Genomic DNA, 5,244 nt, shown 5'->3' on the forward strand with positions numbered 1-5,244 from the left:
TCAGTCATCTGACCTGCTTTAGCCAATAAAATATTTTTTAAAGTCTTGGAAAATGTGCTCATACATTTCCATTGCTCTCTTTTGTGTACCTACCATTGCCATGAGAATTTATCCCCATTGTCTGGCTGGTGAGTAAGAGACACATGGAACAGAGTCAGGGCTCCCAGCCAAAACTACCCTAAATCAGCTGACTCTAGACATGTAGGCAAGCCCAGCCAAGCTGAGCAAAGCTTTCTAACCAACCCCAAGCAGACGCTAGACATATGAACCAGAAACAAATAAAGCTGTATCCCTCTGAGGTTTTGAGGCTCTATGTTATGCAATAGTTAACTAACGCACAATTTTATAATGCATTCAGTTCAGTAATCCTTTTATACTATCACTCCATTATTTTGGTTTTACATTTTTTGATCCTACAAATTATAAGCTGTTCTTTGTTTGTTTGTCCCTAAAGTTTGTTTATATTTACCTATGTTTGCCATTTTATCTGCTTGCTAATCCTTACTGTTCCTGTTTTTCCTCTTGGGATCATTTTATTTCTTCCTTAAATAAGAGATTTCTTCTTAGAGATGCTTCTTCTTAGAGATGCTTCTTCTTATTTCTTCTAAGAGATGCTTCAGTTAAGTTCTATTGGTAGTAACTCTTAGTTTTTGTTGATCTGAAAAGTATTATGTTTTCATTTTTTGAAAGATTATTTGCTAAGTATACAATTCTAGGTATAAGATTATTTTCTCTCATCTTGTTAAGGCTATTATTCCATTAATGATATTATTTCATGCTATTATTATTATCATTCCTCCTATTATTGCTGTTGAGTAGCCAGGAGTTGGTATCACTATCATTCTATGGTAGATAATCTGACTTTCTTTATCTGGTTTTAAAATCATCTCATGCTCTGGTGTTCTGCAGTTTAACCAGACCTGGGTTTTCTTTTCCCCAATCCTAGCTGGGATTCCTTGTGTTTCCTGAGGCTGCTTCTCTTTCATCAATTCTGGAAAATTCTCAGCCATCAATATTTGACAACTACTTTGTTCATATTCACTTCATTATCTTGTAACAAAAAGAGAGTCAGACACAACTGATGCGACTTAGCAGCACCAGCAGACCTCACTCTTTTTCATTTCCTTATCTCTCTGGGACGGCTTTTGGATTATTTTCTTCAAATCTATTTTTTAGCTCATGAATTTCTCTCCAGCTGTACCTCATTAGTAATTTAACCCTTCCAATGAGCTAGACACTTAAAATGTATCTGACGCTGCTGATTGTCTTCTCTGCCCATGGGTTTTGTTTTTTTGATTGTGAATTCATATTTTTGATATTTCTCCTAGCAATTTTATCTGTTTTGTTGCTGTTATACTTGGAGATATGTAGTCTATTAACAGAGTTCCCAGGTGGCGCAGTGGTAAAGAATCTGCCTGCCAATGCAGGAGATGCAAGAGTCTTGGGTTTGATCCCTTGGTCAGGAAGATCACCTGGAGTAGGAAATGGCAACCCACTCCAGTATTCTTGCCTGGAAAATTCCGTGGACCCAGGAGCCTGGCAGGCTACAGTCCATGGAGTTGCAGAGCTGGACACGCCTGAGCAACTGAGCAGTCTATAACACTGCCAGAAATAAACCCCAAGACAAAGCAGTCCTGCAGAGCTGAGAGCTTGGGTCTGGAGCCAGACTGCAGGGCTTAACTGAAGTTGTGCCACTTACTAGTTGTAAAGCTTATACAACAAACATCCAAGGATACACAGTCCAAACCTGAGACTTAGCTTAACCTCATCTGAGAACTAGGCTCTCTCAATCTTTCTGCTTCGTTAGCATTTGTCATATCACAGGCACATGCCAGCAACTGAATTTTCAAACTTAGAGACAGGAAGAAAATAAAACCTGCAAAACACTTGAGCATATTCAACTAGATGTCTTGGTGGACTTTGAAAACAAGGACAGAATAAACAGAAACTTTTTCAGAAGCCCCAGTCAATGGCTTCTAAAAGTATTATGGGCCAGAAATTGGTCACATGCCTATGCCTAGTCCAACTATTGGCTAATAAGAATGAGTTTATCATGAATAGTCTGGACCAGTTATGAGTCATTCAACTGGGGTGAGGTTTTTCCTAGAGGAACCCAGCACAACGCTTGAGAGGGCATTGGTCCCTTCACTGAACTCTTACTGAGCATCCACTACAAGCTAAAGGCCCTGTGTAGCCAGTAAAGGATTTGACATAATCTCTATTAGACAAGCTGAGATAGGTCAAAATGTTTATTTAGCACTCAGTTCAGTTCAGTTCCCTGGTGGCTTAGACAGTAAAGAGTCTGTCTACAATGCAGGAGACCTGGGTTTGATCCCTGGGTCGGGAAGATCCCCTGGAAAAGGAAATGGCAATCCACTCCAGTACTATTGCTTGGAAAATCCCATGGAGAGAGGAGCCTGGTAGGCTACAGTCCATGGGGTCGCAAAGAGTCTAACACGACTGAGCGACTTCACTTTCACTTTCACTTTCAGTTCAGTTCAGTCCCTCAGTTGTGTCCGACTCTTTGCGACCCCATGAATCGCACCACGCCAGGCCTCCCTGTCCATCACCAACTCCCGGAGTTCACTCAGACTCACATCCATCGAGTCAGTGATGCCATCCAGCCATCTCATCCTCTGTCATCTCCTTTTCCTCCTGTCCCCAATCTCTCCCAGCATCAGAGTCTTTTCCAATGAGTTAACTCTTCACATGAGGTGGCCAAAGTACTGGAGTTTCAGCTTCAGCATCATTCCCTCCAAAGAAATCCCAGGGCTGATCTCCTTCAGAATGGACTGGTTGGATCTCCTTGCAGTCCAAGGGACTCTCAAGAGTCTTCTCCAACACCACACTTCAAAAGCATCAATTCTTCAATGCTCAGCTTTCTTCACAGTCCAACTCTCACATCCATACATGACCACAGGAAAAACCATAGCCTTGACTAGACCGACCTTTATTGGCAAAGTAATGTCTCTGCTTTTGAATATGCTATCTAGGTTGGTCATAACTTTTCTTCCACGGAGTAAGCGTCTTTTAATTTCATGGCTGCAGTCACCACCTGCAGTGATTTTGGAGACCCCAAAAATAAAGTCTGACACTGTTTCCCCATCTATTTCCCATGAAGTGATGGGACCAGATGCCATGACCTTCATTTTCTGAATGTGGAGCTTTCAGCCAACTTTTTCACTCTCCTCTTTCACTTTCATCAAGAGGCTTTTTAGCTCCTCTTCACTTTCTGCCATAAGGGTGGTGTCATCTGCATATCTGAGGTGATTGATATTTCTCCCAGCAATCTTGATTCCAGCTTGTGATTCTTCCAGCCCAGCGTTTCTCATGGTGTACTCTGCATATAAGTTAAATAAGCAGGGTGACAATATACAGCCTTGGCATACTCCTTTTCCTATTTGGAACCAGTCTGTTGTTCCATGTCCAGTTCTAACTGTTGCTTCCTGACCTGCACATAGGTTTCTCAAGAGGCAGGTCAGTTGGTCTGGTATTCCCATCTCTTTCAGAATTTTCCACAGTTTATTATGATCCACACAGTCAAAGGCTTTGGCATAGTCAAGAAAGCAGAAATAGATGTTCTTCTGGAACTCTCTTGCTTTTTCCATGATCCAGCGGATGTTGGCAATTTGATCTCTGGTTCCTCTGCCTTTTCTAAAACCAGCTTGAACACCTGGAAGTTCACAGTTCACATATTGCTGAAGCCTGACTTGGAGAATTTTGAGCATTACTTTACTAGCATGTGAGATGAGTGCAATTGTGCCATAGTTTGAGCATTCTTTGGCATTGCCTTTCTTTGGGATTGGAATGAAAACTGACCTTTTCCAGTCCTGTGGCCACTGCTGAGTTTTCCAAATTTGCTGGCATATTGAGTGCAGCACTTTCACAGCATCATCTTTCAGGATTTGAAATAGCTCAACTGGAACTCCATCATCTCCATGAGCTTTGTTCGTAGTGATGCTTTCTAAGGCCCACTTGACTTCACATTCCAGGATATCTGGCTCTAGGTGAATGATCACACCATTGTGATTATCTTGGTTGTGAAGATCTTTTTTGTATAGTTCTCCTGTGTATTCTTGCCACCTCTTCTTAATATCTTCTGCTTCTGTTAGGGCCATACCATTTTTGCCCTTTATCAAGCCCATCTTTGCATGAAATGTTCCCTTGGTGTCTCTAATTTTCTTGAAGAGATCTCTAGTCTTTCCCATTCTGTTGTTTTCCTCTATTTCTTTGCACTGATCGCTGAGGAAGGCTTTCTTATCTCTTCTTGCTATTCTTTGGAATTCTGCATTCAGATGCTTGTATCTTTCCTTTTCTCCTTTGCTTTTCGCTTCTCTTCTTTTCACAGCTATTTGTAAGTCCTCCTCAGACAGCCATTTTGCTTTTTTGCATTTCTTTTCCATGGGTATAGTCTTGATCCCTGTCTCCTGTACAATGTCACGAACCTCTGTCCATAGTTCATCAGGCACTCTATCTATCAGATCTAGGCCCTTAAATCTATTTCTCACTTCCACTGTATAATCATAAGGGATTTGATTTAGGTCATACCTGAATGGTCTAGTGGATTTCCCTACTTTCTTCAATTTAAGTCTGAATTTGGCAATAAGAAGTTCATGATCTGAGCCACAGTCAGCTCCTGGTCTTGTTTTTGTTGACTGTATAGAGCTTCTCCATCTTTGCCTGCAAAGAATATAATCAATCTGATTTCGGTGTTGACCACCTGGTGATGTCCATGTGTAGAGTCTTCTCTTGTGTTGTTGGAAAAGGGTGTTTGCTATGACCAGTGCATTTTCTTGGCAAAACTCTTATTAGTCTTTGCCCTGCTTCATTCCGCATTCCAAGGCCAAATTTGCCTGTTACTCCAGGTGTTTCTTGACTTCCTGCTTTTGCATTCCAGTCCCCTATAATGAAAAGGACATCTTTTTTTGGGTGTTAGTTCTAAAAGGTCTTGTAGGTCTTCATAGAACGGTTCAACTTCAGCTTCTTCAGTGTTACTGGTTGGGGCATAGGCTTGGATTATTTAGCACTCCTCTCCGCAAATGTCAGCTTTGGCCCTAGAGTACCTACAGGAGACTGACCTGCTCCGGGTTGTACTGCGCAGCCGCGGGTTCTCTCGGCGCACGCTCCTGACGCCCCGCCCCGAATGCGAGTCCCGCATGCGCACATCGCTTTCTCTCAGACGCACCCCCGGAAGCACTGGCAGTTTTGCGGGGGGGACCGGTAAGCGTTTCCGGAGGCGGGAGG

The sequence above is a fragment of the Capra hircus genome, chromosome 11 (genome assembly GCF_001704415.2).
Source record: "Capra hircus breed San Clemente chromosome 11, ASM170441v1, whole genome shotgun sequence".
NCBI lineage: Eukaryota > Metazoa > Chordata > Mammalia > Artiodactyla > Bovidae > Capra > Capra hircus.